The sequence below is a fragment of the Anomaloglossus baeobatrachus genome, chromosome 10 (assembly GCF_048569485.1).
Source record: "Anomaloglossus baeobatrachus isolate aAnoBae1 chromosome 10, aAnoBae1.hap1, whole genome shotgun sequence".
Classification (NCBI taxonomy): Eukaryota; Metazoa; Chordata; class Amphibia; order Anura; family Aromobatidae; genus Anomaloglossus; species Anomaloglossus baeobatrachus.
In genome coordinates, this window is record NC_134362.1 from 77059585 (window position 1) to 77085805 (window position 26221).

The following is a 26221-nucleotide window of genomic DNA, read 5'->3' on the forward strand; positions in this document are numbered from 1 at the left end:
GTAGCTGCTCCTTTGATGATAACATCCAAGGACACAAGTTTACCAAAGACGTCTGTCCCACCCGGAAGGCTTTGTTTTACAACGCAATTCATGTACTAGTAACTGTAGCTGAGAAAAGGGCACATTGCTCTGTATATGCAGATAAAGACCCAGAATACCAGTGGACCCAATAAAACGCCATATCATAATAACAATAAATGATACCACTATGGGATGACATCAGGATTACTATTAGGTTGATTGATTTCCCAAGAAGGCAACTGTTTCCAAGAAACTCCAGGAACTCAGTTGACTATAGCTCAAATATATGTAGGATCCTGTCCACCAGGATCCGGGTCTCTATCGGCCACAGAAAGAATCCCAAGACCCGGACAGGCCTGTATCTAAACTGTATAATTCAGGGGGTCATATGTAGCAGCTGCCCCAGTGCTTAAAGGGTCTGTCCGGTCTAGAATGAAAAGTCTGCAGTCACTATGGAGGGTTCACCGGTGTCACAGACATGAATGGTGGTCAAGTATGCGATACGTATTCCCCCGCCAGAACCCGACCGGGAAGAGCAGTGCAATGCCACATCCACTAGACGGGGCGCAGACTCGCTTCACTACAAGTGCCGTCTAGCGGGCACAGCCTCACTCTGTGCGCACTAGTCGGGTTCTGGCCAGGAGTATACATATTCCCTCACCTACTGTATCCTCATCCAACCCTTGTAGACTGTGAGCCCTCGCGGGCAGGGTCCTCTCTACTCCTGTACCAGTCTGTATAATCACCAGCAGCGTATAGCCTGGTGATTACATGGTGGCATGGGCCCCCTGACAGTATGTTTATAGGTGTTTCAAGTTTAAGTTGTGGCATTGAGCGGTGCCAAATTCAGTATGGGGAATGAAGGGTTAATTCCCTTCATGTGGTAACACGAGCAGGCTGCTGTGATTGGTCAGCCTGCTGCGTGGTGGTAATGGAAGTTGTTATGATGGGAATTTATGGGGTTAATCTGCCCCCTGTGAGTAACGCGAGCAGGCTGTGTGATTGGTCAGCCTGCTGCGCGCCAATTTTAAAGTCTGTCATTGGTGGACAGAGGTAAATATGCAGGAGACTTGCCTTTATAAGGAGCCAGCTGTGAGCCAGCTGTGTCAGTTTCCAGCTGTGAAGAAAGAAGAATCCAGATGGAGTCCCTCCTGGAGAAGATGATGGCTCGGGTCGGCGCAGCGGACGGCGAGGAGTGGCTGAAGAGGTGTCTGGCGCCGGTGAACGAAGCCGCCGAAGTGGTCCTGGATCCAGCTTCGGATCTCGCCGGCGTTCCTGCGCGGAGGGAAGAACTTCTGCGGCCTGGAGAAGGAGAAGACGTCCGGAGATCCCTGCGGAAGAAGAGGAAGAAGAGCGACGCCTACTCACCGCCTGCATCATGTTCTCAGCGGTCCGGCGGAGGGAGGAAGAGGTCGGCATCTGCTCGCGGTCGGCGCGGCGATGGGAGGAAGACGCCGGAGACATCGCGAGAGGCGGGAGTTCCGGCGAGAGGAGGGTCCGGAGCATCGCGAGACCGCCCAAGAAGCCGACGAGATTTGGCCGCGTCATCAGGGCGCGACTCCCAGAAGGCCCGGCGGGCGATTATCCCGGAAGTCGCCGCCGGGAGTTCCGCTCCGGCTGTTGTGGCCGGGTATGGCGGAGATCCTGAGTCGCTCACGGGCCTGTACGCGCCGCCAGCCCCATTGCAAAAGAGCTCAGCTGGGGCTTTGGCGGCGGCGACGCAGGTCTGGAGCTCGACAGAAGAATCCGAAGAGGACGTCGCAGCAAGCGGAGGTCGTCAACCCCAGTACAGCGCGTTGGATGGACCCGGGAGCGGAGGACATGGTGAGAGCCCCCTTGCTGGAGCACCCAATGTTAATTGTGTAAAGGACATGGTCATTAGGACTTTGTCTGATCTGCTTGGGGGCCATGTAGTGCTACCCCAGGCACCGGTTGCTGAAGTTTCTATTCAGGACAGGTTCCCTGGGGTGGCAGAGTCTCATTTAAAGGAAGCACTGACATGTGATGTTTCCCCTTTATTATTATTATTATTATTATTATTTATTTATAGAGCACCATTAATTCCATGGTGCTGTACATGAGAAGGGGGTTACATACAAAATACGTATACAAGTTACAGTAGACAGACTAGTACAGAGGGAAGAGGGCCCTACCCTTGCGGGCTTACATTCTATAGGATTATGGGGAGGAGACAATAGGTGGGGTGTAGGTCAGGCGGCGGCTCCGCACGGTGGTCGGGCGGCAGCTCCGCATGGTGGTCGGGCGGCAGCTCCGCACGGTGGTCGGGCGGCAGCGAGTTCATTGTAGATTGTAGGCATTTCTGAACAGATGAGTTTTCAGGTTCCGTTTGAAGTTTGCAAGGGTAGGGGATAGTCTGACGTGTTGAGGCAGCGAGTTCCAGGAGACTGGGGATGCTCGGGAGAAGTCTTTGGGTTTTCATCTCAGTGCTTCCCTTAAGGAAAAGATTTGGAGACAAGAGTATGTAGATATCTTTTCTCTGTTACCGGTTGCTAGGGAATTGCAGCATAAAGTGGAGAAACCTGATGGAAAACAAGAGGTTGAGTCAGAACGAAAGAAAAATTTTAAATCATTTTATTCATGGTTACAGGCTTTCTCCATTTATGCTGCAGTTCTTGGGGAGAAGTTTCCTAAATTGTGTAGTGGTTTGTTTCAGCACCAAGATTGTATTCTGGAGGCTTATCGTAATTTCGGTGGCTTAGCGTGGCTGAATTACGATGAGTCTTTCAGGCAGAAGTTGGCGGTTCACCCTGCTGTCAAGTGGGGTGTTAAAGATGTCGGTTTATGGCTGAATTTAATGCTGCCTCAGCGACAGAACCCTCACAGACAGCAGGTGAATGGCAATTCAAAAAGGGGGGTGTGCTTTGCATTCAATGAGTCCTCGTGCAAGTGGCAGGGTACCTGTCGCTTTCGCCATGAGTGCTCGTTTTGTGGCGGGGCTCACCCCTTGTTTAAATGTTTTAAAAAGCATGGTCAGTCCACGGTACAGCCATCTGGTGTTAGGGAGCAGTTTTTCAAAGGCTCAGACTCCAGTGAGCCTGGAAGGAATGCTCCCGTGGCTAGACCGTTTTCCAGACAGGCCGAAGGCAGCTCTGGTTCGTAGTGGGTTTCAGGCAGGTTTTCCTGTACCTTCTTTTGAAGGTATAGGTTGTAATGTAACTAGGAATTTACAATCAGTTGATAGCCATAAGGAGGTAGTCAGGGCACATATTGAAAAAGAGCTGTTGTTGGGCAGGGTGTCTGGTCCTTTTGAATTTCCTCCGTTTACAAATTTTAGGATATCACCTTTGGGGGTTGTCCCCAAGAAGGAGGTTAATTCTTTTAGGATCATACATCACCTGTCTTATCCAGCAGGTAGCTCACTGAATGATGCTATTGATCCTAATGCATCTTCGGTGAGTTACACATCCTTTGATGAGGCTGTGGATTTGCTACGGAAGTTTGGCCCGGATTGTTTCCTGGCCAAATCTGATATCAAGTCTGCCTTCCGGCTTTTGCCAATTAACCCCTTGGGTTTTAATTCTTTGGGTTTTTGTTTTGAGGGCTCTTTTTATTTTGACAGGTGCCTCCCTATGGGTTTTTCTTTATCATGTTATTATTTTGAGTCCTTTTCCACGTTTTTGCATTGGTCAGTTCAAGAGGGGTTTTCAGAGGGGGGTATGTTACATTATTTGGACGATTTCCTTTTTGTTGGTAGGTCAGGACGTTGTTTGCAATTGCTAAATAAATTTTTGGGTTTGATGAAGTTTTGTTGGGGTGCCGTTAGCTCAGGATAAAACAGTTTTCCCTTGTACGGAGCTTGAGTTTTTAGGGATTGTTCTGGATTCACAAAAAATGGAATTGAGGCTCCCTGGCCAGAAGATTACGAAGTTAAAAGGCTGTATTGCGAGTTTTTTAGTGAAGAAAAAGTGTACCCTGCGAGAGCTCCAATCTCTGCTGGGTGGTTTGAACTTTGCATTGAGAATTCTGCCAATGGGGAGAGTGTTTTCCAGACGTTTGTATGATGCAACTAAGGGTGTTAGGTGTTCAGGTTCACACATTAGAATTTCGTGTGAGATGAGGAAGGATTTAAGAATTTGGTATGAATTTTTAGAAAGTTTCAACGGGATTAGCTGCGTTCAACAGGATTTTATGTTGTCTCAGGATCTCCTTTGGTTTACAGGGGTGTCTAAGGAAGTGGGGTTCGGTACGATTTTTCGTACACACTGGTGCTTTTCTTCATGGCCTTCATCTTGGTTGTCGGAAGGTTTGCTGGAGAAGCAGGTGTTATTGGAGCTTTTTCCGGTTTTTGTTTCAGTGCATATTTGGGGTAAGGAACTAGCGAATAAGAGGATTATACTCATATCGCATTGTCAAGGTTTGGTTTTTGCTTTGAACACCTTGGTGGTGAAGTGTAGGTTTCTGGGTGGTGTGTTGCGCAGATTGGTTCTATTGTGTCTGAAGTGGAATATTTGGTTGAAGGCTCGTTTTGCTCCTGAGTGCAATAATGCTTCCGTTTTTTACCTCTCTTCTCAGCGGTTAGAGGAATTCAGGAAGAGTTCAGGAAAGATGGATCCCCTTTTGACTGCATGCCCGTCCCAGTTATGGGAGGCAATTTTGGATTAGTAGCAGCTTCCATTAAAAATTCTATTGCACCAGGGACTTGGAAAGCATACTCGGCTGCTTGGTTGGCATGGAATCAATTTTGTGATTCCAGGAATCTGGTTCCCCGCAAGTGTGATGTGTCGACAGCACTTGGTTTTTTGAATTTTTATGTTGGTTTAGGTTATCGTTATAATTTTTTGTATAAAACATTTTGTGGAATTTCTTTTTTCTTAAAATTATATGGTGAGGAGTCTCTATTAAGCTTATTTGTGGTTCGGCAGGCGCTAAAGGGTTGTAAAAAAGGTTGTGTTGTGCCTGATCGCCGCAGGCCTATATCCGTGAATCTCTTAGAAAGATTATGGTTTATGTTGAGTGAAGTTTGTTTTAACAATTTTGAGTTATGTTTATTTCGTGCAGCTTTTGTGCTTTGTTTCTTCGCAGCACTCAGAATTAGTGAGTTGTTGTCCCATAGTCGGTACAACACCTCGGGTTTATATAGAAAGGATGTTTATGTATCTGACTCTTGTGCGGTGTTATTTATTAGTAGGTCCAAAATGGATCAACTTGGTAAAGGGTGTTCTGTGAAGTTGCGTCCTTTATGGGATTCATGTATATGCCCCGTCACCAATTTATGTAAATGGCTTACTGTACGGGGGGATACCCCGGGTTTGTTGTTTTTACATGTAGACGGTTCGCCTGCCACTAAGTTTCAATTTAATGCAATATTAAAAAAAATGTATGGTTAAGTTGCAGCTAGATAGCTCCAACTTCTCATCACATTCTTTTCGGATCGGGGCGGCAACCGAGGCAGCAAGAGCTGGCCTCACGGGAAAAAGAATTGGTAAAATTGGCAGATGGGCGTCAAAACGCTATCAGTTGTATATACGCCCGAATTTATTATAATTAATTTATTCTGTCTCTCTCCAATTCTAGGCCCAATGGTGATTTGGCTTGTAGGCCATTCGTTTATACACTGGGCGCAGAGGAGAGCGGCTTGTAGAAGTTACACAGAAAACTTATCTTTTCAGTATGAACTGATAAATGTTTTTTGGTACGGTATAAGGGGTCTGAAATTTTCTAATTTACTTGGCACCTTAAAAGGTATGCTGTTGACTCATCCGTATCCTGACCTTATAATTTTACACATTGGAGGGAATGACTTGGGTAAAATAAAGACATTGGACTTGTTATCTAATTTCCGCAGAGATTTTGCGTTATTAAAGAATCTTTTTCCTTATTCAGCATTGATTTTTTCTGAAATTGTTCCGAGACTGGTTTGGAATGGCCAGCTTGCCTTTTTGGAAAAAATAAGGAAACGTGTCAATCGCGACATGGCAAAATTTTTTGTTAGTTTGGGCGACTTCTCATATCGCCATAGTGATCTGGAAGGTTTTACGGTTGGCCTGTACAGGTCTGATGGGGTACATCTCTCTGACGTTGGTCTGGACATTTTTAATGTGGGTATCCAGAATATGATAGAAAAATGGCTGCGGTGTTTGGGGGGGGCCTCGTATTGTTAATACTCGGCCGTTTGGGAAAAAAATCGCCCAACTATGTTGGGTGGATTGTGGTTTTATAAGTGGTTAATGGTACTTTATGGTGGTATTTATGGAATTTTATGGTTATTGAATTTCAATAATATGGTGAATTTAATTTATCAAGTTACCAATAATAAAACACCACGGCCATTTTTATCCAAATGTCATGTGTCTGAGTATTTATTCTTTATTAATGGTAAGTTAATTGGTTATAGTGGGCTTTATGCTACCATGTATAATCACCAGCAGCGTATAGCCTGGTGATTACATGGTGGCATGGGCCCCCTGACAGTATGTTTATAGGTGTTTCAAGTTTAAGTTGTGGCATTGAGCGGTGCCAAATTCAGTATGGGGAATGAAGGGTTAATTCCCTTCATGTGGTAACACGAGCAGGCTGCTGTGATTGGTCAGCCTGCTGCGTGGTGGTAATGGAAGTTGTTATGATGGGAATTTATGGGGTTAATCTGCCCCCTGTGAGTAACGCGAGCAGGCTGTGTGATTGGTCAGCCTGCTGCGCGCCAATTTTAAAGTCTGTCATTGGTGGACAGAGGTAAATATGCAGGAGACTTGCCTTTATAAGGAGTCAGCTGTGAGCCAGCTGTGTCAGTTTCCAGCTGTGAAGAAAGAAGAATCCCCCGCCCGCCCTCCCAGTGGAAAGTCATGGTTTTTAACTGTTTGTTATTTTTGTCGTGATGTTTTATTAGTTGGGAAAAAATCGCCCAACTATGTTGGGTGGATTGTGGTTTTATAAGTGGTTAATGGTACTTTATGGTGGTATTTATGGAATTTTATGGTTATTGAATTTCAATAATATGGTGAATTTAATTTATCAAGTTACCAATAATAAAACACCACGGCCATTTTTATCCAAATGTCATGTGTCTGAGTATTTATTCTTTATTAATGGTAAGTTAATTGGTTATAGTGGGCTTTATGCTACCATGTGTCTTGTTTTGATTATGATTGTTGTACTTGTCCATACTATGTATGCCCCCTTTTCACATCTAAAGCGCCATGGAATAAATGTCGCTATAATAATAAATAATAATATTGCATATTTGACCACTGTTCCTGGCTCTGACACTAGGGAATCCTTGCAGTGCACAGTCCATAGTCACACGTGGTATGGTACACACAGTGACTTCAGACTTTTTATTCTAGACTGGACAATCCCTTTAAACCTTCAGTTAGTCGTCGAAAAATACGTACACTACTAATCGCGTGGCGTCGCCGCAGCATATGTAGATGACGCCATGTCTTTCGATGCACTGAGGAGTGAGGGTCACCTGAGCCAGAAAGCTACCAAAATGGACTCCACGCGACTAATGGTTAGAGCCATGTGCACATGTTGAGTACTTTGTGAGTTTTTTACCTCAGTATTTTACTCAAAAACCAGGAGTTGGTGAAAAATACAGCCGTAGTGCTCGTGTTTCTCTAGATCACTCCTGGTTTTGGCTTACAAATACTGAGGCAAAAAAAAAGTCACCAAATACTCAACATGTGTACCTGGCCTTAAAGTTTCAATCACATGAATCCTTTTTATATTAGGGTGCTTTCACACTTGTGTTTATTTTCTTCCGTTACAATCCGCCCTTTTGGAAAACAGCGGAATCCGTTAACGGATTCCGCTGTTTCCCATAGACTTGTATGGGTGACGGATTGTACCAAAAGGAGCTGCGTTGCTTCCGCTGGACGATGCTCCGTTGCTTCCGCCCAGCGGGAGGAACGCAGCATGTAACGTTGTTTTGAGCAGCGGAATCCTCTGGATTTCACTGCGCATGCTCCTTTTTTTTTTTTAAATCAAACTTTATTTTGGCTCGTGGTGGCCGAACGTTCAGCTGAGCGCCCGACCGTCGGCAAGCGACAGCGCTCAGCTGAACGACCGGCCGCCAGCATGCCCGGCCGCCGGCAAGTCACAGCGCTCAGCTGAGCGCCCGCCCGCCGGCATGCCCGGCCGCCAGCAAGTGACAGTGCTCAGCTGAGCGCCCGCCCGCCGGCATGCCCGGGCGCCGGCAAGTGACAGCGCTCAGCTGAGCGCCCGCCCGCCGGCATGCCCGGGCGCCGGCAAGTGACAGCGCTCAGCTGAGCGCCCGCCCGCCGGCATGCCCGGCCGCCGGCAAGTGACAGCGCTCAGCTGAGCGCCCGTCCGCCAGCATGCCCGGGCGCCGGCAAGTGACAGCGCTCAGCTGATCACCCGGCGGCCGGCTGCAGGGAGCGATCAGCTGATCACCCTTCGGCCAGCTGCAGGGAGCGATCAGCTGATCACCCTTCGGCCGGCTGCAGGGAGCGATCAGCTGATCACCCGGCGGCCGGCTGCAGGGAGCGATCAGCTGATCACCCGGCGGCCGGCTGCAGGGAGCGATCAGCTGATCACCCGGCGGCCGGCTGCAGGGAGCGATCAGCTGATCACCCAGCGGCCGGCTACTGGGAGCGATCAGCTGATCATTCACAATAGTCTGCCGCTGGTAAAACTGTAAAAAAAATTAAAAAAAAATCAAAACGAATTGCGTTGTTTTGCAGCATCCGTTGTGCCACTATATGCAACACATCCGTTACACAACACAATGCAACGGATACCGTTCAACGCAAGTGTGAAACTAGCCTTAGGCCACATGTAAAGTATTTGGTGAGTTTTTTACCTCAGTACTTGTAACTCAAAACCAGTAGTGGGTGATAAATACAGACATGGTGCCATGTTTCTATTATACTTTTCCTCTGATCGTTCTACTCCTGCTAGTATCCTACAAATACTGAGGTAAAAAAACGGTCACCAAATAAGTGTGCACTTGGCCTAAAGGGTTCAATGCCTTTTCATAGAAGGCAAGGTGCACATGCTGCATATTTGGTGAGATTTTTACCTCAGTATTTATAGCCAAAACCAGGAGTGTGTGATAAATACAGACGTGGTGCCCGGGTTTCTATTATACTTTTCCTCTGATTTTACCACTTCAGGTTTTCGCTACAAATGCTCAATACCAAATACTCAATGTGTGTACTGTACATGGCTTAAGACTAAAAGGCCCCTCTGCCACATGTGGGGCCACAATTATTAGAAATGGCACATACCGTAGTAGGTAGTAAGCCCTGTTACAGATTGTACATTGATGCCCAGAAGTTTCATGTCAGGTCCAAGGCTTCTAAGAAAATAAACTGACTTCCAAGGTCAGAGGTCTACATGCGAGGCTTTCTTGGAGACTAGCATGAATGTAGAAGATTGAAGTTACTCGAAGACATAAGTCACATGATCAAATATATCTGTGCAATTTGCCATCACGCAACCATTATAAAGCTGTGATTTTGCTGTAAAAAAAAAAAAAAATATACATTGAAAAAAAAAATATAGACAAATCACATATTAGTCACAGTACATGTAATTTGCCTTGAAGTCTATGGCAAGCAAATCAACCGAAAATCTATCATATTTGGAAACATTTGCGACTGAGCCTTAAGCTAGGCTCACACGTAGTGACGCAGCAGTGATCACGACTGTCGACCTGACCTTATCAGGATCGCTGCTGCGTCGTTACATGGTCGCTGGTGAGCTGTCAAACAGGCAGATCTCACCAGCGACCAGACCCCAGCGACGCGTGGAAGCGATGCTGCGCTTGGTAACCAAGGTAAATATCGGGTAACCAAGCAAATTGCTTCGCTGGTTACCCGATATTTACCTTGGTTACCAGCACACACCGCTTACCGCTGGCTCCCTGCACTCCTAGCCAGAGTACACATCGGGTTAATAAGCAAACCTTTGCTTATTTACCCGATGTGTACTGTGGCTACGCGTGCAGGGGGAGCAGGGAGCAGGCACTGGCAGCCTGAGAGCGGCGGACGCTAGTAACTAAGGTAAATATCGGGTAACCAGCAAAGCACTTCACTTGGTTACCCGATGTTTACCTTGGTTACAGCTTACCGCAGGCTGCCAGAAGCCGTCTCCCTGCTCGCTTCAGTTCGTCGCTCTCTTGCTGTCACACACAGCGATGTGTGCGTCACAGCGGGAGAGCAACGTCCAAAAAATGAAGCAGGACATTCAGCAACGACCAGCAACCTCACAGCAGGGGCCAGGTCGTTGCTGGATCTCTCACACACAGCAACAGCGATGGGACGTCGCTGCTACGTAATAGAAAATGGTGACTTAGCAGCGACGTCGTTGTCGCTGTGTGTGACACCACCTTTAGTCTAATGCTTGAATTGGGGTGGGGGAGAAAAGGCCATGTCCACATATATGGACATAAAAGATGAACATCATGGCTGGATTTTATGCCCATGGCAACCAAAGAGATGAATGTTGTTATTTTCCTAGTGCATGGTAGAAAGCAAAATCAGTATGGTGGTTGGTCAACAAGTTTAAAGGGAAACTTTCAACTGTAAAAACACTTACCCTGCAGATATGGGGTTAATCTGCAGGTTAATAGCATTTGAATCCTGTCTGGCGCCTGCACATTGAACACCGCTGCTAGGAGGAAATTAACTTTATTCCTCCTGGCAGCGTACCAGTTTCAGTCACAGGGGCGGCAGCAGCGCAGGTTCAGTCAACGCTCTGTCTATGGAGATCAACAGCTGTAACCGCCCCCCACACTGACTGACAGCCACTGTGCCTTAGACCCTGCTGTCAGTCAGTGCAAGAGGCCCCATTACAGCCACCACTCTCCATACACAGAGCATTGAGTGAACCCATGCAGACGCCGCCCACATGACTGAAACCTGAACACTGAAGGAGTGAATTAATTTAATTTCCTTCTTACAGCAGCTCAATGTACAGGCGACGGGCATCTTTGAAACGGTGTTAACATGTAAATTAACTCAATATGTGCAGGTTAATAGCGTTTTTCCACATGACAAGTTCCCTTTAAGGCCTCCTTCACATGTCCATTAATATATGGTACCGGTACCAGTGTTTTGGATCAGTGGGTCATCAGCATATGGTCCAGGTGTCTATATTTACCATCAGTCTCATCAGTATTTTTTACAGATGGATCATTAACTGAATAAATTACAAAACGTCTCCATTCGTGTGCTTTTCACGGATCCATAGAATTGCAGTAGCCCTTGTCATATGTACTGATAGAAAAAAAAAAAAAAGAGACATGTCTCCCTCCGTGTAGTTGACACAAACACATGATCCATGTAAAAACACGGACATGTGAGCAGCCCTATAAGCAATAAGTAGGACATGCTGTATCCATGAAAAAAAGGATATAACACACTGGAAACATCTCCTTTGCTTAAACTATTAAATGCAGCAGACAATTTGCACACACAAAGAAAAAAAAAAAAAAGAAAAAAAATGAGTTTTTAAGTGTTTAAAAGAGGTGGTTCAGCCCTTTTCATCACTGGCCACATCAATATTATGTTGAGAAACAAGGTTTCTCTCAAGTACCTTGTGTTGACAATAGTGCCTGTGAGAGGTGCTATTGCGGACCACTCACCGCCTTCATGTGACCCCCGGGCTCTGTGACCTCTGATGTCCGATGATGTCCCGTCAACTCCCTGCTGACCTGACATCACCGCGGCCAGCCCGTCTTCCTGAGTGACTGGGCTGTGGATGGCGTTTCTCCGCTTGTCACAGCCTGTGGTCAGTAATAAAAAGGGGTGAACCACATCTTTAAGTTAGGTGGGTATTTAACCTTAAAGGGTTAATCCCATCTATAAGATCAGCATAAATGATGAAAGGGCACCACCCGTTGGGATCTCCTGATATATAAAAGTAACCATACAAAAAAAGAATATATACCAAAAAATGGGATCACCAACACAATATTAGAATCGTACAAAAATATTTTTATTATTATTACTGAAAAAGTGTGGACAGATCACAGCCCCAGGGAAAACAAGGGCACACATACAAACCGTTAAAAACATTTAAAAAGCCGAAAATGGCATGGTTCCCCAACACGCCAACCTCCAATGTATGAATACAGAAATATATAGAGTACCTCTTATATGGAATATAAACAATGACCCTCTATATGGTAAAGCTGGTACATATAAAACCACCACTATCGCCACTGACGTGTGGCTTCCTCAGGGGAGAGAGAGTGTACACTCTCTCTCCCCTGAGGAAGCCACATGCCAGTGGCGATACGCGTGAGATCGCACGCCTCCTGCCTCCACTTCTTGTACCTCCTCTTTGCCTCCCCCTGGTATTGTTGCGCCGTGCTAGGTGTGAGTATGTCATCCTGCAGGTTTTTTACATCCCTGCTTGGATTTTGCATCTCCCTAGCGTGGGTTTGTTGACCTTGCACTGGTTACTTGGGGCTGGTCCTCTAGCTTGTCATCGCTCCATGGCATAACCACTGACAGGTTAGTGCTATGGACTAGATGACCCAGGTGTATATATTCACACTTGATGTACCCCAGGCTTGACATGCATTGAATGGTAATTATATGTATTATCCTTGCTTCATGATATATATTAGCCATTTTTGTGGACGTCCACACTACTTATTCTACCTTGACTCAATATTTCTGGTACCCGGCGTGGGGTTTACAGGTCTACTAATGTACAAAATTATTTTGTCTCTAATGATTACATGTCGTGCATGGTGTCATATGTGACCTGTATTTACCGCATAAACCCCCCCTCGTCCCGTTCTGTGAAGCAAGTTATTCACATACCAGTGCTTTTATATGTACCAGCTTTACCATATAGAGGGTCATTGTTTATATTTCATATAAGAGGTACTCTATACGGTATATTTCTGTATTCATACATTGGAGGTTGGCGTGTTGGGGAACCATGCCATTTTCGGCTTTTTAAATGTTTTGAACTGTTTGTATGTGTGCCCTTGTTTTTCCTGGCGCTGTGATCTGTCCACACTTTTTCAGTAATAATAATAAAAATATTTTTCTACGATTCTAATATTGTGTTGGTGATCCCATTTTTTGGTATATCTTCTTTTTTTCCCCATCTATAAGATCCTATCAATATGTAGTAGGTGTAATAATAATACGGTAATATTAGCAAATATCTCCAACTGGAAATGTAGTACAGTTCTTCTGATTCACTGTCACTTACCTCCTATGCAGGACCTTAGGTATCCATGGTTACGACCATGCATCTAGTCATAGTTAGCTGCTAGTGGTCGTAACCATGGATACCTAAGGTTCTGCAATGTCCTGAAAAACAGGTGATTCAGAAGAACTATTCTATATTTCTAATTGGAGGCATTTGCTAATATTATTATTACTATTACTACATATTGGGATAGGATCTTGGAGATGGGAATAGCCCTTTAAGGACTCCATACACAATAGATGACAGCTGGCCGAGCCTGCCAATATCAGCTGACCGTCCAAGGGGAGGGTTGCACTTCTGAAGTGTCTGCTACCCAAGGATCATTATGGTCTGTCACTTTTGCATCATTTTCAGAACACTGTGTGCAATGTTTATTAATGCCACCATCTCAAAATGGAATTTGAGGTGTGTAGATTGGAAAAAAAAAATACAGAAATGACAAGTATCATGTTACAGGTAATCAGAAAAAGACAAGTCTTCAACCTTAAGCCAGGCTGACACGTGCTGGTTTAGTGTCAAAATTCCCATCCACTCCATCAAAGCCACGAGCATGGATATGGGGGGTCTCAGATCAGCGCTCTGCTATGTACGAGACCCCACTGTCAGCATTGGCAACTTCTACACCAGCTAGATGGGGAAATGGCTATTTGATTAAAGTAATTTTGCTATAAATGTTGCTAAGGAACTGACAATGTGGGAATGTGAAGAAAGATGGCTCTAATATTCTCCAAGGAGGAGCGAATGGACCAAGACTGAGTCCTATGCCCCACAGTCCAATTATTAACCCTCCCATGTGATATGTTAGTACCGGTACTTTACGTACATTCTCTCTACTTGCAGATAGAAAGTCTGCGCCGTTCACTAAATACAAAAAGGTTGTTTTTAATTTTTCCATCAACAATGAAGAAAAAAAAATAGTAAATTGCTATATGTGTGTTTTTTAATTATTTTATATAGGGGAGGGTCAATCTGATCCTTCACTAAATAACCTTGCAGTTGGGATAATTAAAAATATATCTGCGCTTCCTTAGAAAAAGCAAAAGGGCAGATCACGACTACAATGTAGCAACATCATAGGGGATAGCTGCACATATAGGATATGCTCTCTCCGATGGACAGCATGCAGATTATCCCGGGCATCCATACAACCTTCTTATACCATTTACAAATTCCCTTTTTAGTCAAGGGCACAATCAGCAGCATAGCCTACTCCTATAGCCATCCCCGCCCCCTCCGGAGACGTCATCACTCCCAACCCCCAAAACTGCCATGGAACCACATGACTGCTGCTTCACAAAAACTAGGTAAAAGGTCACAGCTCTGCAGAACATGCTGCCGACAGCGGAGGAGCATGAATGAGCAATCATGGAGGAGAACAGGGTTTTCTTTTCTTGCAGAGGACGATTAAGCCCATTTTCCTTGTTATTCTGCAATTAGATTTTATGTATCGGCGCTTCTTGCATTGCTTTAAAGTTGCCATTACAATGTATCAACCGACTATGCAAATAATGAGCAAATGTAGCAATGTTTGCAGGCCAATATATAATAATAATTTTATTCATTTATATAGGCTATTAATTCCACAGCACTTTACATACATATCTTTCTTATATATATATATATATATATATATATATATATATATATATATATAAAATATATACATACGCACACACGCTGTTGATATAAACTGGAATCTTTAGGTTTTAAACTGGCTGGTTAATAATACAAATGCAACAATCTGCTGCAAATTCTATAGAGGCAGAATTGGTTACATTGGTAAGCATATGATTGAGTCACGTATAAATCAGTGGTGAGATTGTAAACTGACAAGGGCACGTCCTCTCTCCTCCGTCATTATATATATATATATATATATATATAATCTATAGCATCTAAGCCTTTTCACATATACAGAACCCTGGAATCAATGGTGCTCTAAAAATAAATAATGGTAATATCTGCATTATCATATACCATAAGACAGCAGGTGATAAACCTCATCAGAGAATGAATGATAAAGCAATGGATGTATCTAGAAGCACACGTCTCCCAGCAGAGGCCCTGAATGAATGGTACACTGCACTGACACCAGCTCGGTGACTACATTCATCCCTGCGTGCAGCATATATATCATGTTGACACTGTATAAAGTTCCATCTGCATATAGGGTTACGCACTCAGGGCCTCGTCTGGAGGAAGCGTCTAATAATCCAATGAATATAAGCTTTATATTTACCTGTCTTTGCTTAGCTCTTGACAAGCTGCAGCCTGGAGCTCTGCAAATCTCCAGCCTCTCTCCCCTGCAACCCTAACAGAATGGAAAGTCAGCCCTATCCAGCCCAGCCCAGCGCCTTCCTACCAGAGGGAGGAGTGAGCATTGTTTCCTGGTACAAGCTATGCAGACAGAGGCGTCCTGGCAGCTGGGGAAGAAGCTCATTCAAACTCACATCAAATGTAGGGAATGTGCACAAGACATCAATGTGCCTTTTGCTTGTAGAAAAGCTGTGCGGCTGTATAGACAGGTGCATTCAAGCCTGTGCCATAGTGCTCCATATATCTGCCACACACTGACACTTACTACATATATTAGCAGGACCGGTTTTAGATAAAGTGGGTGTCACAAACCACCGGGGGGGTCACTCAAAAATCCCCCGCGCTGGCTACCAGTACGTCACAATCGGGGGGTAACAAGTGGGGGTCACCCCTCCTTTATACCTCCCGACCGACAGACAGAGCACGTGACGCGCTCTCTAGCGCCCCTCTTATAGTCAGGCCAATTATGGAATTGCCCGACAATAAGCAAGGAGGCCGCTATACTACTTATGCCGATTATTGAAGGGTCCCCAGTGAGAGTAGGGTATATATTCCCCCGACCTCCGCGGGCGGAATATATAAAATCTCCCCGAATCTCACTGGCCTCCCCACAATAATCCTTGGCACAACTCGCTGCCACCAACCGCTTCACGGTAACTATTAGCCGAACACACAGACGTGGGATTCAAGATCGAGATAACAGAACAGCCCAAGATTAATTATATAATTTAATCAGCCTAAAGCACACTAGAAACTACAATATATACAATAGGGAATCTACAGAATATACATATGTCAGAGTACAGTTACAGATAAAGCATGGTTTACAACAGGTATGCAATTACATCAGTTACCTTGTGCGTCTGGCCACAGGGGGGCGCTGTAGACCAGGTTTCTAGGAACTCCCGCAGATGTTTCCTGCACGTGACCCCCAGCGAAAGAACACTGGAAAATGGCCGAAGTAGGGTTATCAACCTGGGCAAATCCAGGTCCCCTCCTACCTTCGTGACCTCAGAGGGAGCACTGCTCCACCCCTGGCTGGAGTTATGGACAAAATCCACAACATGGAATATGGCCATAACTTTGCCTGGGAGCGTCGTAGGCGGACGCCAATGCTCTCATTGTGACAGTTATGAATTTAGCTACAGAATGAGAGGTTTCATGACTTGTCTACTAGTTCCACATTGGCTGATATCACGCCTGGGGTATTTCCCAAGCTCCCGCTCCCATAAAAAAGGTGTGCCAGCATCGTCCGCATGCGAAAACACCATTTTTATGGTTGCCGTATTTATCGGAAATATGGCTTGCGAGATATGAACCATTTTTTACTGGAGTCGTTCTGTCTGGCTAGTTCCAGAGCCTTATAATGAGATACAACTCTTGTTACAGGGTGACGGCAGGGAGTCATCCTGTGTCCTTTGTTCCCACATCACCTAATTTCCATATCACAGGAGATGGCCATGGGATGGGTTGCTAAACAAGTTGTGTGAAGGAAAGGGGGGGTGACACCAGGAGAGGGCTTCCTGACATAACTTGAATATCATGATTTATCGTCATATCTCCGGATTTACCTCACACCTCCCCCCTTTTGAGGGCGCTAGGGGGCAGCACACTCCGGTGTTCCCCCGTGCACCCGTCCGCGACCTCTCCTTGTCGGGACAGCCCGTCTGCGTTACCGTGGTCACGGCCCCTTTTGTGGCGAATGGTGAAGTTGTATTGCTGGAGCGCAAGGCTCCATCGCAACAGTCGCCCATTCGTCCCAGAGACGGTGTGCAACCAGCTGAGGGGGTTGTGGTCCGTCTCCACGATGAAGTGGCGCCCGTATAGATAGGGTTGCAGACGCTGCAGGGCCCACACTATGGCCAGGCACTCCTTCTCCATTGTGGAATAGGCCACTTCCCTCGGTAACAGCTTCCTGCTCAGGTACAAGACTGGGTGCTCTTGGCTCGCAGAGTCCACCTGGCTGAGCACCGCACCGAGGCCGAAGTCACTGGCGTCGGTCTGTACTACAAACGGCCGCGTGAAGTCGGCTGCCTGTAGCACGGGCGGGCTGGACAGGGCGTCCTTTAGGGCCCGGAAGGCTGTCTCGCAGTCCATTGTCCAATCGACTGCAGAGGGCAGCTTCTTCTTGGTGAGGTCCGTCAGGGGCTTTGCCAGGCTACTATAGCATGGAACAAACCTCCTATAGTACCCAGCGGTCCCCAAGAAGGACATCACCTGCTTCTTGGTCCTGGGGGTGGGCCAGGATGCGATGGCCTCCACTTTCTCAGGCTCGGGCTTCAGTGTTCCCCCGCCTACCCGGTGACCGAGGTACTGGACCTCGCTCATGGCCAGCTGACACTTGCCCGGCTTGATGGTCAAACCTGCCCGGTGGACCCGCCTGAGCACCTGTGCTAGATGCTCTAGGTGATCTTCCCAGGTGGGACTGAAGACGGCAATGTCATCCAGGTACGCGGCCGCGTACCCTTCAAGTCCCTTGAGCAGGGTGTTGACCATCCGCTGGAAAGTGGCAGGGGCATTCCTCATCCCGAATGGCATCACCGTGGACTCGTACAGTCCAAATGGGGTAATAAAGGCAGAGCGTTCCCTGGCCTTGCGAGTCAGGGGGATCTGCCAATATCCCCGGCTCAGGTCCATGATGGTCAGGTACTGAGCCCCGGCCAACTGATCGAGCAGGTCATCGATGCGTGGCATTGGGTACGCATCGGCGACCGTGACAGCATTGAGCCCCCTGTAGTCCACGCAGAACCGAGTGGTTCGGTCCTTTTTAGGGACGAGGACTACAGGCGAGGCCCAAGCGCTGTTGGATGCCTGGATCACCCCCAGCTTCAGCATCTCGTCAATCTCCTGGCGCATGTGTTGCTGCACCTCCAGGGAGACCCGATATGCTGAACGCCGGATCGGGGGATGATCCCCAGTGTCCACGTGATGGACAGCCAAGTCAGTCCTTCCGGGCTGGTTGGTAAACAACCCCCGGAAGGGGTGTAGGGTGGCCCACAGCTGGGACCGTTGGTCCTCCAAGAGCTGGTGGCCAACCTCCACATCCTCAATGGATCCGCCTGCCCTAACCTGGGCTAGCATATCCAAGAGGGTTTCCGCTTCTCCCTCCTCGGGCAGGTTGCACACGGGGAGCGCACATGCCTCCCGCTCATGATGTGCCTTCATCATGTTCACATGGAAGGGCTTCCGCCTTCCACGGGCAGGGTCCAGGGTGACCAGGTACGTCACAGGGTTGAGCTGCTGGTACACGAGGTATGGGCCTTCCCAGGCTGCCTGAAGCTTGTCCTGTGGTACGGGGACCAGTACCCACACCTTTTGACCCACTTGGTAGGTCCTCTCACAAGCGTTCTGGTCGTACCAACGCTTCTGATCGGCCTGGGCTTGAGCCATATTGTCGTGTACCAGTTGCGTCAAGGCCTGCATTTTGTCCCGGAAGCGCATGACATACTCGATAACCGACACTCCAGGGGTGGCCAAATCCCCTTCCCAAGCCTCTTTCACCAGAGCCAGGGGGCCCCGCACACGTCGCCCGTACAGGAGCTCAAACGGTGAGAATCCTGTTGAGGCCTGTGGAACCTCCCGGTAAGCAAATAACAGGTGTGGGAGATACCGCTCCCAGTCACGCCCATGGGAGTCGACCAACATCTTAAGCATCTGCTTTAAGGTGCCATTGAACCGCTCGCACAGGCCATTAGTCTGTGGATGGTACGGGCTGGCCACCAGATGTCGCACCTGGACCTGCTTACAGAGGGCCTCCATCAGCTGGGACATGAATTGGGTCCCCCGGTCAGTGAGCATTTCCTGGGGAAAACCCACTCGGGAGAAAATCTCCAGCAATGCGGTGGCCACCTTGTCAGCCCGAATGGACGACAAGGCCACTGCTTCTGGGTACCGGGTGGCATAGTCCATTACCGTCAGTATGAAGCGTTTCCCGGAGCTGCTGGGGATGGCCAGCGGGCCGACCAGATCCACAGCCACCCTCCTGAAAGGCTCATCGATGATTGGCAGAGATACTAGTGGGGCTTTGGGGTGTGGCCCCGCCTTCCCCACTCTCTGACAGGTTTCACACGAACGGCAGTAGGCAGCCACATCGGCCCCCATTTTTGGCCAGTAGAAATGCTGGTTTAACCTGGCCTTGGTCTTAGCGATCCCTAGGTGTCCGGCCATCGGAATCTCATGTGCGATCCGCAACAACTCCGTCCGGAACGGATAGGGTACCACCAACTGTCGGTCCCTGGGCCACGCCTCCGGTGAACCCTGCTGGACCGTGGCCCGGTACAGCCGTCCTTGGTCCCAGACCACTCGCTCCGGGTCCGAGTCCGAGGGAGGCTGGGCCGCCTGCTCCTTAAGAGCTTTCAGGCTGTCGTCAGCTTCTAACGCTGCCTGAAACCCCTGACTAGATGTGGCCAGAATCGACGAGACTGTCACATCTTCGGTCAGTACCCCGGGACCTGTGTCCTGGCCTCCACCTGACTCGGCTGCCACTGGGTCAGAAGGGGAAGAGCTATCGGACCTCTGGGAGGCCCCTTGGCTTCCAGCACTCCCACTGCGGGTGACAGCGGCCACAGCCGCTGCGACCGTGGGTCGTGCCTGCTCCTCCTCCGTTCCTGACCAAGTCGCCGGTTCAGGCAGACCGACCTGGCTTCCTGACACCCCGGTTGTGGGGGAACCATGCACCGAGATCTTACCTGGGAGCACTTCCGCTCCTGGACCGGCCCCAATCTCACCTGCCTGTTCCCCTCCTGCAGCAACAGAACCCCGCTGTGAAATCTCTGGGGACCCCACATTTGCTGTGGTAGCCCCCACCCCACACACTGGTCCTCCCCCTGCAGCACCCTGCTCTCTGCTTATCCCTGCAGAGGGCAACAGATCCCAGCTCACAGGCTGATTACTTGTAGAGGCATTGTCACACCTTTCTCTGACCCCCTCCCCTGTCACAGCTGCAGCTGTGTGTGTGTCTATGGTGTCTATGCAAGCAGAAATATCAGAGTTCACTCCCTCCTCCCTTACATCATTCATAGATAACACATTAACATTGTCCGGAGGCATGTCAGTACTGGCTGAAGGTTCAGCCCTTGGTTGGGGCCCAAACTGGGAGGTTATCTGCCCCAAATCTGTCCCAAGTAGCACGTTTGCGGGGATCCGATCAGTTACCCCCACCTCCCTCACCCCTCGCCCTGCGCCCCAGTCCACATAAATGTCAGCAACAGGCAGCGCCGGGTCAGTGCCTCCAATCCCGGAGACAGCGAGGGTTTTTCCAGGGATCAAGTCCTGGGGGGACACCATCTCAGGCCGCACCAGAGTCACCTCCGAGGCGCTGTCTCGCAGTCCTATGGTCACAGACCGGCCGACGGTGACAGGTTGGAAGCTGTCCAGGGACCTACCACCACCCCCACCCACACAATACACCTTGGGCGGCCCTTGGGACGGGGACGGAGCCGGGGCCTTGGGACGCTGAGGGCACATGGCCTTGAAGTGTCCAGGTAGGTTGCACTGGTGGCACCGTCTTGGTTCTGCCACGGGCCTGGAGAGGGGAGTTGAGGGGGACACCCCCTGCAGTCTAGGGGCAGGTGGGGCAGTCGCAGAATTCATCTTACCCCCTCTCCAGGTGCTGCTGGTGGCTGCTCTCCTGGCTTCAGGAGCCCGATTGTTGGTGTAGTCATCGGCCAGGGCAGCTGTAGCCGTGGACCCCTTTGGCTTCTGGTCTCGGATGAACTGGCGGAGATCCTCAGGGCAGTTCCACAAGAGTTGCTCCGTGATGAACAAGTCCAGGATCTCCGGTCCGGTGGAAAGCTGCAGGCCTTGGGTCCAGTGGTCGGCAGCTCGGGCAAGTGCCCGCCGGTGGTCAGCCCAGGAGTCCTTTGGTCCCTTCTGTAGGCTCCGGAACTTCTTGCGGTAGGACTCTGGAGTGAGGTTGTACTGTTGGATCAGGGCCCGCTTGATGGTGTCGTAGCCCTGATCTGCCTCAGCAGGCAAGTCCCCAAGGATATCCAGGGCCTTACCCCTTAAACGGGGGGTCAGGTATTTGGCCCACTGGTCCTTGTCCAGATGGTGCTGCAGGCAAGTCCGTTCAAAAGCAGTCAAGAAAGAGTCCAAGTCTCCATCCTTCTCCAGCACGGGAAAGTCCTCAACACGGACCTTTGGAAGTTTGGTGTCTTGAAGGTCACGTGTGGCTGATGAGGGCCGGAGCTGAGCTAGCTGCAGCTGGTAGTCACGCTCGGCCTGTTGCTGTCGCTCTTCACGTGCTGCCTGCCGCTCCGCAGCCTCACGCACTGCTTGCCGCTCCGCAGCCTCAGCGTCACGCGCTGCCTGCCGCTCTGCCCTGCGCTCTGCCAGGAGTCCCTTGTAGCCCTCCTGGTCTCCAGCCTGGAGAAGGGCCATAGCCATTTGAAGAAGGCTATCCGAGCCTCCCAGGCTCGGTGGAATGGCACGTGGTGATCTGCGGCCCGCTGCGGAGCCTGGTGATTCACTGTCCATTTCAGAGCGGAGGGCTGGCATCTGGCTCGTTGAGGACCCTTGGGCGAGCTCCTCCTCATTTTGTCCAGCAGTGCCAGGTTGTGCGATGTCCTCTGCAGAGCTGTTCTCTGGCGTCGGGCTCTTGGAGGGCTCGTGGACAACCTCCTCATCGTCTCTGGCCTGAGCATCGGCCATTCCTTTGGCTTTGCTCCTGGTGCTCTCAGCCATTGTTGCAGACTTTGGTCACTGACACAGAACTGACACCTGATGCCTCCACACACCTTACAGTATCTGCACTCTGACACTCTAGTGTTGAGCTAGTCTGAAGACCCCAGCAGCCACAGCTGCTGCAGGCAGTCTTTAGTGTCTGGGAGTATGGGTCTCACACTCACACACACTATTATCTCGATCCCACCGCTTGCCACCAATATGTCACAAACCACCGGGGGGGTCACTCAAAAATCCCCCGCGCTGGCTACCAGTACGTCACAATCGGGGGGTAACAAGTGGGGGTCACCCCTCCTTTATACCTCCCGACCGACAGACAGAGCACGTGACGCGCTCTCTAGCGCCCCTCTTATAGTCAGGCCAATTATGGAATTGCCCGACAATAAGCAAGGAGGCCGCTATACTACTTATGCCGATTATTGAAGGGTCCCCAGTGAGAGTAGGGTATATATTCCCCCGACCTCCGCGGGCGGAATATATAAAATCTCCCCGAATCTCACTGGCCTCCCCACAATAATCCTTGGCACAACTCGCTGCCACCAACCGCTTCACGGTAACTATTAGCCGAACACACAGACGTGGGATTCAAGATCGAGATAACAGAACAGCCCAAGATTAATTATATAATTTAATCAGCCTAAAGCACACTAGAAACTACAATATATACAATAGGGAATCTACAGAATATACATATGTCAGAGTACAGTTACAGATAAAGCATGGTTTACAACAGGTATGCAATTCAATCAGTTACCTTGTGCGTCTGGCCACAGGGGGGCGCTGTAGACCAGGTTTCTAGGAACTCCCGCAGATGTTTCCTGCACGTGACCCCCAGCGAAAGAACACTGGAAAATGGCCGAAGTAGGGTTATCAACCTGGGCAAATCCAGGTCCCCTCCTACCTTCGTGACCTCAGAGGGAGCACTGCTCCACCCCTGGCTGGAGTTATGGACAAAATCCACAACATGGAATATGGCCATAACTTTGCCTGGGAGCGTCGTAGGCGGACGCCAATGCTCTCATTGTGACAGTTATGAATTTAGCTACAGAATGAGAGGTTTCATGACTTGTCTACTAGTTCCACATTGGCTGATATCACGCCTGGGGTATTTCCCAAGCTCCCGCTCCCATAAAAAAGGTGTGCCAGCATCGTCCGCATGCGAAAACACCATTTTTATGGTTGCCGTATTTATCGGAAATATGGCTTGCGAGATATGAACCATTTTTTACTGGAGTCGTTCTGTCTGGCTAGTTCCAGAGCCTTATAATGAGATACAACTCTTGTTACAGGGTGACGGCAGGGAGTCATCCTGTGTCCTTTGTTCCCACATCACCTAATTTCCATATCACAGGAGATGGCCATGGGATGGGTTGCTAAACAAGTTGTGTGAAGGAAAGGGGGGGTGACACCAGGAGAGGGCTTCCTGACATAACTTGAATATCATGATTTATCGTCATATCTCCGGATTTACCTCACAGTGGGGCCCTGGGAAAAAGTTACATGGGGTCCCAAATGCTCACATATTGCACCATCTTCCAGAAACCGTTACATGCGCTGAGTTCAGGCCATTAGACGAGTACAATCGACAACAGTGGAAGTCGTTCAGCAGTTGTTTCTCAGCCTCTTTACACAGGATGAGGAAGAATGATGGGCACAGAACAATCACTAAAGGGGGCTTTACACGGTAGCGATATCGCTAGCAATTTGTAGAGATAGCGACCGTGTAAGTACCCGCCCCCGTCGCGCATGCGATTGTTTGTGATCGCTGCCATAGCGAACATTATCGCTACGGCAACGTCACACGCACTTACCTGGTCGGCGGCGTCGCTGCGACTGCCGAACAGTCCCTCCTTCAAGGGGGAGGGACGTTCGGCGTCACAGCGACGTCACCGCAACATCACTAAGCGGCCGGCCAATCAAAGCGGAGGGGCGGAGATGAGCACGACATAACATCCCGCCCACCCCCTTCCTTCGGCATTGTGGCCGGCGGCAGGTAAGGAGACGTTCCCCGCTCATGCGGTGTCACACACAGCGATGTGTGCTGCTGCATGAGCGATGAACCACCTGGATAAACAACCCTTACCGATTTTGGGACGACCTCTCCATGGTGAACGATTTTCACCATTTTTGAGGTCGCTGGTCAGTGTCACACGCTGCGATATCGTTAATGACACCGGATGTGCGTCACTAACAACTTGACCCCGACGACCAAACATTAATGATATCGTAGCGTGTAAAGCCCCCTTAAGGCTGCTTTCACACATCCGGTTTGAGCAGTGCGGCTCAATCCGGCTGTGAAACCTATGCAATGGATGTGGCGAAAACACTGCATCCTTTGCATAAGTTTTTTACATGCGGCCCGTCCGGTTTTTACCGCTTGCGGCAGGCTACTGAGCATGTGCAGTGGCAAAAACCGCATGCGGCGGCCGGATGCGTTTTTTGCCGCATCCGACGTCTATAGGCATGCATAGGAAAATGCGCCGCATCGGCCGGATGCGGCGCAATGTGGGTTTTTTTGCCGCACAAAAAACCGTGCCAGGCAACGTTCCATCCGGCCGCCGCATTGGCTAAATCTGCCGCATGCGGCAAAAACTGGACGGAACGCAAGCCCATGTGGCACAATGCGGCACTAATGTTAGTCTATGCAAAAAAACCGCAACCGGCAGCAAAAAAAAACGGTTGCGTTTTTTCTGCAAAGCGCCGGATTGTGCCGCACAGGAAAAACCGGAGGTGTGAAAGCAGCCTAATAAATCAATCCGTCAGTCTGTCCCCATAAAGTATCATGTTATCAGCAGCACATCTGCAGTCCACATCGGGCAATATGCTGCTGAGAACAAGGATTTCTGTTTCACCGTCAGCACTCCAATCACCCAATGATGAAAGAGCAGCATTATGCTCCTTCAGTGGGTGATTGCCGACATGTTTATACCTATCAACTCTTATCTGTGCATTCAGGAATTATAAATGTGGATGTTACATACATACATAATGTGATTCGCACAATGCATGACACACACACACACACACACACACATACACACACTGCATGGCGCACACACACACTGCATGGCGCACACACACAATACATGGCGCACACACACAATACATAACACACCCCCAACAATGCATAGCACACACACAATATGTAGCACACACACAATGCATGGCACACACACAATACATAGCACACACACAATGCATGGCACACACACAATACATAGCACACACACTGCATGGCACACACACAATACGTAGCACACACGCAATGCATGGCACACACACAATGCATGGCACACACACAATACATAGCACACACACACAATGCATGGCACACACACAATACATAGCACACACACACAATGCATGGCACACACACAATACATAGCACACACACAATGCATGGCACACACACAATACATAGCACACACACACTGCATGGCACACACACAATACGTAGCACACACGCAATGCATGGCACACACACAATGCATGGCACACACACAATACATAGCACACACACACAATGCATGGCACACACACAATACATAGCACACACACACAATGCATGGCACACACACAATGCATGGCACAAACACACAATACATAGCACACACACAGTGCATGGCACACACACAATACATGGCACACATACAATGCATGGCGCATAGAAGCGGAGGGGCGGAGAGCAGCCACATTCACGTCACTCCCACCTCGTTTCCGGAGGACGCAGAAACGCTGTTGTTCGTCGTTCCCGGGGTGTCACACGTAGCGATGTGTGCTGCCTCAGGAACAATGAACAACCTGCGTCCAGCACGAGCAACGATATTTTGAAAATGAACGACGTGTCAACGATCAACGATTTAGTGAGTATTTGTGGTCGTTAGTGGTCGCTCGTAGGTGTCACACACAACGATGTCGGTAACGAGGCCGGATGTGCGTCACGAATTCTGTGACCCCGACAACATATCGTTAGATACGTCGTTGCGTGTAACGGGGCCTTAACTCTATAAAGCCAAACCCTACCTGTAACCCTAATTAGAGACAG

General features: G+C 48.9%; 1 protein-coding gene across 2 annotated transcripts in view; it reads right to left on the reverse strand.

The window, feature by feature from the left end:
• Positions 1 to 15503, reverse strand: part of CPT1A (carnitine palmitoyltransferase 1A) — a 117416-nt gene extending 101913 nt beyond the window's left edge. For both annotated transcript variants that reach the window (XM_075325300.1, XM_075325299.1), the window contains exon 1: positions 15416 to 15503. The gene's annotated coding sequence lies outside the window, so the exon portion shown is untranslated. The remainder of the gene's footprint in view (positions 1 to 15415) is intronic.
• Positions 15504 to 26221: the final 10718 nt, after the last annotated feature.